Source organism: Ascaphus truei, chromosome 4, assembly GCF_040206685.1.
Source record: "Ascaphus truei isolate aAscTru1 chromosome 4, aAscTru1.hap1, whole genome shotgun sequence".
Lineage (NCBI taxonomy): Eukaryota > Metazoa > Chordata > Amphibia > Anura > Ascaphidae > Ascaphus > Ascaphus truei.
In genome coordinates, this window is record NC_134486.1 from 74834844 (window position 1) to 74846089 (window position 11246).

General features: G+C 45.5%; 1 protein-coding gene across 1 annotated transcript in view; it reads left to right on the forward strand.

The window, feature by feature from the left end:
* The window catches only part of ISM1 (isthmin 1), an 87552-nt gene that overhangs the window by 68948 nt on the left and 7358 nt on the right, over positions 1-11246 (forward strand). The gene's annotated exons all lie outside the window — the stretch shown is intronic.

The window sequence follows — 11246 nt, forward strand, 5'->3', positions numbered from 1 at the left end:
GACAGTGAGCAGCCTTACTTTGCTAATAGTACACAGAGCAGCCTCTGCAACTGCACACAGTCTGCAGCTTTCACAGACAACCTGTAGCTCAAACTGCACAGCAGCCTTGCAACAAACAGTGCTTCTCTTACAATACCTAACTGCCCTTTTCTCTGTCTGAGTCCACCCGCTGCTCAGCCCCACAGTGAGGAGCCAACGGACACCTGTAAGTACAGCTACCCCAACGCTGCACGCTGCAGGACACCGCTCGGCACCATCTGAGACAGACGCCCATCGCTGACAAGGTAAAAAGACCGCACGCCACACGCACTGGCAAAAGGCCTACACACACCTACAGCATGGCAGAACTCAGAGCCTCACCAGACATCACGCAGGAGAGCGATCACTCAGACACAGAGACCGCCACGCAACTGCAACAGGCGCAGGCAGGCGCAAGGCCCAAACGGACCGTCACACTGACACAAAAGGCCCGCGAAAAATACGAGACTGACATTGAAGCGCACCGCGCTAAATTAGAGTTGGCCTGGAACACTACCAAACTTGGGATACGCAATGTCGCCGCCGCTGGCAATTCCGTACAACAGCTTGAGCAGGCAATAACTCAATTAAAGATAGACCACTTATGCTACCAAGGGCTGTCAGAGGCATACGTCACTTACCTGGCCAGGGCTAATACCGGTGAAAGCCTGCATGAAAGGGACTTACAGCACAATACTGACTCGACACGTGATAGCCGCGTGCGAACCGCCATCGCAGACGCCCAAAGCGAGAGAAAAGAGCTCCTCCTGGAGACCGCATCGCAGCGCTCGAGCACATCCAGGCACTCATCAAGGTCAGCGAGATCAGCACAATCTCACGTGTCTAGCGCAAGCACAAACGCCACCAAGGCGCGAGCCACCGCAGAGGCCGCACGTGCCAGGGCCGCATACGCTCAGAAAGAGGCAGCCATGAAACTAGAAAGGGCCCGCATAGAAGAGGAGGAGCAGACCGCCGCTGCAGCCACTGCCACCGCTGCACGGAAAAAGACAGAGGTGGACGTTAGCCTAGAGGCCCTAAATCAAGAAAGAGAAGCTGCTGCCGCTATAGCCCAAGCCGAAGTCCTAGAAGCAGCCGCGCAACAGGATGGCGGGGAGCAACCGTACGGACGGTTTGCCTCAGAGGATCCAGCCCGACGCACTGAAGACTACGTAAGGAGCCTCTTCAGTGTAAACACCAGCGCACCATCTCAACACGGATGGAGCGACTCCACAGATACCGAAGACATGCTAGGCCCACGAGGAGAAGATGCCGTTCCTGCAATGGCACATGCTGCCTGGGACAGCCACAGCCACAAGAGTGATCCACACGCCAGCGCGCACACGGATGCACCACAACAGGCTCGCAATCCAGGTACACCCACGCGGGAGAAAACAGCCCCTCACACTGGCCAGCAGCCATCACGCGTCCACGCCAAGGAAGAGGCGACCGCACAGACCGTCCCAGCAACCACCTCGGAACGGGACAAACGCGCCGATGTCTCAGGTCTGACAGACATAGCCAAGTACATGATCCGGCGCGATTTGGTGCACGCAGGACTCATCAGCTTCGACGACCGCCCTGAGAACTACCGGACGTGGAAGTTCACGTTCAAAGACGCAATCGACAGCTTGGACTTCTCAGCAAGGGAAGAGCTCAACCTGTTAGTCAAGTTCCTGGGGAACGTATCCAGGGATTAAGCGCAGAGACTTCGGACGGCAAACGCGCATCAACCCCAAGTAGGTCTTGACCTAGTGTGGGAGAGGCTAGAAGAGTCCTATGGCAGCCCTGAAGCAGTCGAGGATTCACTCTTCAAAAGAAGCGAGAGCTTCCCCAAGATCACAACTAAAGACTACTCGAAGTTACGAGAGCTCGGGGACCTGCTGCAAGAAATGGAGTTCGTGAGGAAAGACCATTCCTTAATAGGTCTCAACGCCCTAGACTCAGCTCGTGGAGTGAGACCCATCCTGGAGAAGCTACGCTTCAACCTCCAAGAAAAATGGATCTCACAAGGCTCCAAATACAAAAGGGAGAAGCAAGTCGTCTTCCCCCCATTCTCATTCTTCGTGAGCTTCATCCGCGAAGCGGCAAGGACAAGGAACGATCCCAGTTTCATCTTAGGTGCGCAAACCACATACAGTGCGAGCAGCCTGAAGAACGAGAGACCAGCGACGAGATATGGTAACCCCCAAACACCCATCTCGGCCCGCAGGACGGACGTGCCTCCCACGACCCAAACTACTCCCGATCAGTCGGTCGCCGGAGACAAGGAACCAAGGGACCCAAACAGGGAATGTCCCATACACAAGAAGCCACACCCACTCAACAAGTGCTTTGGGTTCAGGATGAAGTCCCTAGAGGAACGCAAGAGGTTACTTGGAGAATTCGGAGTTTGCTTCAAGTGCTGCGGTTCCACGACCCATCTAGCCAGGGACTGTAAGGAAGAGATCAAATGCACAGTGTGCGAGAGTGACAAGCACGTGACAGCGTTACACCCAGAGGCGATGACACTCCACCAACTCAAGAACCCATCCTCCATAGCGGAGCATGGCGGGGAGAAAGAAGGAGAGTCAACATCCGTCACATCTCAGCGCACTGAGGTTTGCGGAAAAGGTGACAAAATGTCCTGCTCCAAAATATGCCTTGTCGCAGTGCACCCCCAGGGACAACCTGAGAAGGCTATTCGGATGTACGCAATCCTCGACGACCAGAGCAACCGATCACTGGTCAGGTCAGAGTTCTTCGACATGTTTAACATACAAGATGGTGCTTCTCCTTACACTCTCAGAAAGTGCGCAGGGCAAATGGAGACCATAGGGAGAAGAGTGAATGGCTACACCATATGCTCAATAGACGGCAAAGTGAACATGCCCCTTCCCACACTCATCGAGTGCAACCACATGGCCACAAACAGGGACGAGATACCCACACCAGACGTGGCACTCCATTACCCCCACCTCAAAGGAATAGCCAACCACATCCGGCCGGTGGAACAAGATGCCAAGATCCTGCTGCTGCTCGGTAGGGACATCATGAGGGTACATAAAGTCCGTAAACAGCATAACGGACCCCACAACGCGCCATACGCCCAAAGACTCGACCTAGGATGGGTGATAGTGGGCAACTCGTGCACTAACAAAGAGCACGGGCAAGACTACGTTGATGCCCGCAGAACGGAGGTGACAGAATGTGGACACACATCTCTCTCTGAACCATGTCTTGGCCATCTCCAAGTGACCGAAGGGCCAAGTGAAGAGGAAAGACAAGGTCATACCCCTGAGACCAACAAAGACATCCTCACGCCGATGGGATGCGACAATGGCTTAGGATGCTCAGCAGTCCAGACAGCCAAGGATGATGAGTCGATTCCACCGAAGGAAGAGAGTAACCTCCCAAAGGTGACCGACAAAGGGATCGTCCTAAAAACAACAAACAATCAGACAATACTCCCGCGAGCAAGGGCACAATTAAGACGTACAGTTGTTCCTCTCCACAGAGTATCAAGCAACAGAGCAACCGATTGTTACGGCTGGCACAGCCGCAAAAGATTGCGCCCCACAGGCGAAGCCACAGTGTCAAAAGGACTGTTCGTTCAAACACGTAAGAGGGGACAGTTGCAGAGACATTTCCCAAAAGGATTTACAAGGACAAAAGAGACTGTTCTTCGTCATGTCCAGGGAGAAAACAACCTCCCGATGGCAGTCAACAAAGAAACACAAAAGCGTTTCACCAAACTACGCGGAGATGTTCTCGTGCAAGAGAAATGTACCGATGAACTACGGTGCACAGCGTTCCAGACAACAAGGAACGATGACAAGCAAACACCATCAAGGGAAGATAGAGGATTCCCGAAGTTGACAGCCAAGGAGCTCTCTAAAGACGGACTAAGCAGTCGGGTGACTCCGCTACCATTCCGTTCACCAAGGAGGCGCTTCCCAAACAATGGAGAACATGCCATCTCTAGGTTCACCTCGCACCTCTGCGGCCTACAAAGGGAACCAGAGACCAACAACAACTCTGTGGTCTTCATCCAGAAGATATTCTTCACCGGCCACGCAAAGTCAGCACCTCTAATGGAGGAAGGCGAAGAATGGCGGTACCTCCAATCACCTGGGGCCTACCACCCTCAGGAACCCGATCAAATCCGGGTAATGTTCAACCCCAGCGCTCAGCTTCAGGGAGTCTCCCTGAACGACGCCCCCTTTATTGGATTACATTCGACAACCAGTTTTCCAGGGACAGTAATCCGCTCCCACAAGGAGCCAAAAGCCCTCTCCTGCCAAACGCCAGGTGATAGAGCAACAGGCTGCCACGGCTGGTATACCTACAAGGGGATACACTCTGTGGGTGAAACTACAGAGACAAAAGGACTGTTCTCTTACAAGACTAAAAGGAAACAGTGCCAGAGACTTTTATACAAAGACATTGTGGTGCAACCAGCAAACCTGGAGCTGTGCATCCACCCTGCATCCTTTGCCAAAGAACCTTGGCCAAGGGACCTTGATACCAGTGATACCGGCCGGTGTCACATCGCTATGTGGACATGGACTCTTGCATTGTTTGAGAATGTGATGTTATCTTTGTTATGCATTGCACACATGTTCCACATAGTCTGTTATATAGTGGTATTTACAGATACCAGACGGGGAGTGTCATGGAACACGAACTACATTTCTGACTCACCCCCCTCTCTCCTTTGCAGTTTCTGCCTGTCAGATCTTATTCTCAGCTGCATGGAGTTTGCACACACATACTGTGCCTGTGTACATGCAACAATGTTGCATTTCTTGCCTCTGAGCACGTAATCAGTGAACTGCTACTGCAGCTTCTCCAGTCCTCCCAGTTATGGACTTTCCCATGTTCTCCCCTGTCTTTTGCTGACAGTTAGTATAGTCTCACTCAACCTTTAGTGTGACCCCTGCCCCTCACTTCCTTTTCCACTCTAGATCACAGTGAGTACAGACCTGTCTGCATCCACCCCTGGTAAGGCCTTTCTCTCTTACCATAGTCTAACCTCATAGAAGCATCCCACATAGAGAAGTACTCTCTGCCTACACTACACCTACAAGTTCCTGTGTTTTCTACTCCTGCAATAAAATTAAGAAAGACATTAAGGACTTGTCATACTTTGGAAGAGGGAGGACATGAGTTGAGCTTACTGGAATCATTCATACATCATTCGTGACCCTGGTTCCAGGAAAAGTTTTATATATATATATATCTATATATATATATATATATATATATATCTATATATATATATCTATATAAAGCAGAAAATAGCTGTGTTAGTCCAGTTGCGATAGTGCAGAATAAATTAGTTCTCCAGTATTAGGTGATACCTTTTTTATTGGACTAACAATTTATGTCATAGGACAAGCTTTCGAGAGTTCTCCTCTCTTCTTCAGGTCAAGCAATACTGATATACAAAGGATTCAATGGCTAAAGCAGTGTAGAGAGAGGGGGAAAAAAAAAACAACAGATATTTACTGTAGATAGGGTAGGGTGTTAAGTGTTTGAAGCCAGGGGACAGTGTCAAAGAAAGGTGGGGAGGGAAAGGGATGCTGGAGGGGAGAGAAAGTGTGGATAAGAATTGAGGCAAGCAGGATAATTACAAACAATTTTGATAGGGTGTGAGAAAACCCATGTCCGCATTAAGTCCTTTGGTTTTGGTGTCAAAGAGTCTTATCATTCTGAGTTCAAATGTTTTCCGTTCTTGGGTGCTTTTAAACATTCCATTGAGGATTTAGATTTTTAAATCATTTATGGAATGATCTGGTTGTGAGAAGTGATGTGCCACAGGTGAGCAGTATCTTCCTTCTTCGTGATGGAGTATAGAGTGTCTGTGCATATTCATTCTTCCTTGTAGTTTTTGGCTGGTTTCCCCAATGTAGCAGCCTTGGTCACATTTGTTGCACTGAATCATATACACTATATTTTCTTTAGCCATTGAATCCTTTGTATATCAGTATTGCTTGACCTGAAGAAGAGAGGAGAACTCTCGAAAGCTTGTCCTATGACATAAATTGTTAGTCCAATAAAAAAGGTATCACCTAATACTGGAGAACTCATTTATTCTGCACTATCGCAACTGGACTAACAAGGGTATTTTCTGCTTTATTCATGATGGAAGATACCCCATATAGCCGTATGAAAAAGACACTGACCAAACTGATTACAAAGGAATCACAACTAAACAGCGACATCTACTTCCTATCAGAATGCAAGAGAAGGAACTGGATACCTAATGGGCTGAAGATCAAAAACCCACTTGCAACAACACACAATTCCCATTTTGCTGAAGAACAATGCAAACGCCTCAGTGAGAAACTGAGAAACAAACTGATCCATCAACTATATGGAAAAAAAACAGGAATTAGAATGGCAAAAATGCACAATACTCCAAACCCTGCAATAGCAAAGCAGTGCAAAAAGCAACAAACTAGAAAAAGATATGCAAACTCTGGACAATAGACTGCAGCGGAACTTAATCAAGAAGAAACAGAAGAAACTACAACTCCTCTCTCATTATGACTGCAGACCATGGACACAACATAAGGGATTTCAAACCAACAAAAAGCAGGACAACTACTTAGAACTAGAAACCAGAACTGACTTTTCAAGACAGATACACAACCTCAACCCAGAAGAGCACACAGCCTGCCATGGAGTTATAAACCTGTCTGATTATAAACTCTCAAAACCTGAGACATCAGTTCTCTCCAAGGGAATAACATTCCTTCCCACCACCAAACTGGATCAAATCCAATTATTCTCAGACCTAGAAGAATTCTTCAGGAGACTACGGCTGAAAGAATACTTCCACAAAAAAGATGGCACCCCCATAATGATGGAGTACAACAACAAGAATAAGAACACGTACTTCACACCACCAACAGGACGCAACATCATACTTGACAGCTACATACACTGGCGACACACTTTATTGAAGTGTGGCCAGTTCCGCAAGCCGGGAGATTTCCCGGCTTGCAAGTGGCATCCCTTCGGCGCGGTGACGCGCGGGTCACGCGTCATCGGGTGCCTGCACCCCCTGCACGCGCGTCCAGGGCTCCCCGAGGGAGCCCTGGTGTCCCGCGATGTGGGGGACGGCGGCAGGGGGTTCCGGCGGACCCGGAGAGGAGAGGGGGAAGCCGCGATCGGCGGGCCTCTCCTCCGCTGCTTCGGCGCGCGCCCGGCACCCTCCGGCGCGCGCCAGGTAACTGCTGCGGCCGAGAACGGGCAAATGCTCGAATAAACTCGGCCGCAGCAGTACAGAGCTTAAGATCACAAGTTTCCTTACTAGCATCAACACAGCAGAAAAAAACTATGGACAACCTATCCCCCATGGAGAGATCTGCAATCAAGGAACTGCGAAACAACAACAACCACAACATCACCATCAAACCAGCAGATAAAGGAGGCGCAGTGGTGCTTATGAACACAAATAAATACATAGAAGAAGGCAATAGACAACTCACAGACAACACCTACTACAAGAAACTCACGCATGATCCAACCCAGGAATATACAAAGCAACTCATGAATCTCATTCAAACATTCCCTAACCACCTGCAACCACAATTCAAGCAACTAATACCTGACAACCCAGGAGTTGGGATCTTCTACATGCTTCCCAAAATCCACAAACCAGGAAACCCCGGCAGACCTATTATAACAGGTATGGATACACTCACGGAACAAATATCAGGCTTAGTGGAGAATATCCTCAAACCTTTAGTCAGAAGCACCAACAGCTTCATACAAGATACCACAGATTTTCTCAATAATCTTAACAACATCAACCAACTACCATCCAACACACTGCTAGTTACCATGGATGTAGAATCCCTTTACAGCAACATCCCCCACAAGGATGGTATTGAGGCATGCCTGCATTTCCTTACAACATCTTCTCCCCTGGATCAGAAATACAGTGCTGATGTAATTACCAAACTGATAGAATACATCCTCACACACAACTACTTCAGCCTCAACAAGGAAATGTACCTACAACTAATGGGGACTGCAATGGGTACCAAGATGGCACCGCAATATGCCAATCTTTTCATGGCAAATCTTGAACAAAGATTCCTAACTACATGCCTCCACAAACACTACAAATACTACAGATACATTGATGACCTGTTTATAATATGGACAGAGAGTGAAGAAAACCTAAAACAATTCCACGAGTCCCTGAACACATTCCATCCATCAATTAAACTCAAAATGGATTATTCGGCAAACCTAATAAACTTTCTAGATACTACAGTAACACTGAAAGATGGCAAACTACACACATCTGTATACAAGAAACCAACTGACAGATGCAGTTACCTCCACAACTCCAGCTTCCATCCCACTCATACCAAACAAGGTATCATACACAGCCAGGCTATAAGATACCACCGCATATGCTCTGACACTGAAGACAGAAACAGGCATCTCACAATCCTGACCGAATCGTTCAGACAGAAGGGATACAAACCAAAGACCATTGCCAAAACTATTAAATCTGCACTAAAAGCCCCACGAGAACACCTGCTACAATACAGACAGAAAGAACCTACCACACGCATACCACTAGTGACCACATACAACCCTACCGTAGAGGGTATACGAAAAATAATCAAAGATCTGCAACCCATGCTGACAGAGGATGCGACATTTAAAGAAATCTTTCCCAAACCTCCCATTCTTGCATTCCGGAAACCACCAAACCTCAAACAGAAATTAGTCAGCAGAAAACTTCACAACGATTTTAAAGACATGAATAATGACACAAAACCGTGCAGCAACAAACGCTGCAAACTCTGCAAACACATTTGCCAAGATCCCACAGCCAGTCACAACCATAGAACATTCAATGTTAAAGGATCATACAGCTGCACATCCAGAAATATAGTGTATATGATTCAGTGCAACAAATGTGACCAAGGCTGCTACATTGGGGAAACCAGCCAAAAACTACAGTACAAGGAAGAATGAATATGCACAGACACTCTATACTCCATCACGAATAAGGAAGATACTGCTCACCTGTGGCACATCACTTCTCACAACCAGATCATTCCATAAATGATTTAAAAATCTAAATCCTCAATGGAATGTTTAAAAGCACCCAAGAACGGAAAACATTTGAACTCAGAATGATAAGACTCTTTGACACCAAAACCAAAGGACTTAATGCGGACATGGGTTTTCTCACACCCTATCAAAATTGTTTGTAATTATCCTGCTTGCCTCAATTCTTATCCACACTTTCTCTCCCCTCCAGCATCCCTTTCCCTCCCCACCTTTCTTTGACACTGTCCCCTGGCTTCAAACACTTAACACCCTACCTTATCTACAGTAAATATCTGTTGTTTTTTTTTGTTTTTTTCCTCTCTCTACACTGCTTTAGGCATTGAATCCTTTGTATATCAGTATTGCTTGACCTGAAGAAGAGAGGAGAACTCTCGAAAGCTTGTCCTATGACATAAATTGTTAGTCCAATAAAAAAGGTATCACCTAATACTGAAGAACTCATTTATTCTGCACTATCGCAACTGGACTAACACGGCTATTTTCTGCTTTATATATATATATATATATTGTGTAAATGTAAATACAACTGTATGCTCATCTGCATGTCTTAGGCAGGTCCGCAACCCCGCCTTTCCCCATTATCATCCAGCACACAGCACTTCCACTGCAGCAAGGGATTCTGGGAAATGACATGCAAATGAGCACACAGTGCTACCTTTTGCTACAAAAACCATTTTTAACATGGTTCCCTATAGGCTTAAGCTTGCTGCATGGTCACAGCTTTAAGCACAGCCAGGGTTAAGATGCATAGCCAGTAAACCCACCCACAGACAGCCGTTTTGACCTTAATGGGTCTCATCAGTGTGGGGTTGGTTACGTTTACTGGCTATGCATCTTAACCCTGGCTGTGCTTAAAGCAGTGGAAGTGCTGGGTGCTGGGTGATAATGTTGAAAGGTGGGTTGCAGACCTTTCTAAAACATGCAAATTAGCATACAGTAATATTTCCATTTGTGTGTATATATATATATATATAGATATATATAGATATATATAAACAAAAAACAAACAAAACCGCAAGCTCCATAGCACGTAACTGAGTAAAAAATAAGGCACATTTATTTAAAAAATCAGCAACCAATAAGAATGTGCACTTACAGGATTTTAAACAGAACCATTCGTGGGAGAGAAATCTCTATTGTGGTCATCTGCGGTGGTAGGGTGAGTCCCAGGTTTGCAGAGTGGATGTAAAAAGCCCAGGTTCACCATGAACTCCTATCCCGAATTGGCAGTAAGATATAAAGGCATCCAATGCCTGCATGTCCTTTGCTCCCTCATACAATGATTGCTAACACTTGAAATTACCACCAGCCGGAGCGCAGGGAAGCCAGGGACTCCAAATACACCAACACACACGCAATGACGTCACAGCTCTACGCGTTTCGTCACACTGCGGCGACTTCGTCAGGAGTTATGTGATTGTCAAGGACAGCCAATTAAATAGGCTGGATCAAGTAAACCTATTTTCACATTGGTACTAAGTTTCACCACAAATCGTATAACTCTAAAATTACTATAAATATCAACATTACAATGAATAACAACAAAAAAAACATCAATAATGATGTTGTTCACATCATACAATGAAAATAGCTAAAACTAAACAATTTAATTATGTATAAACTCAACTAACACAATGACATGTTAGAGAAAGCTGTCCCACTATTACCAATCTAAGTTTCTTCAAATATGGAAGAAAAAAAAAATATATATATATATATATATATATATATATATATATATATATATATATATATATATATATATATATATATATATATATACCAAATTAAAATTAAAGCCTAAACCTATAATTTTAGTTTCAAAAGATATTAATAAATCAATATATTAATTAGAATATAATAATATGAATATATAAACAACCAAATACCACTACACCATATAAAAATGAATGATAGAAAAATCTAAATAAAATTGAAAAAATATTAAAATCAACCTATTTAATTCCTTGTGTGATGAGAACAACATTCACAAAACAATCTTTACATTATATGTACTAACAAAAATTATAAAATTAATAATTCACATAGTGCATTAATTAACATTATATCTAATTACATATAATAACAACAATTGTTACATTAAAAAATAACTAAATTTATAAAAAGATAAAGGAAAAAACTGG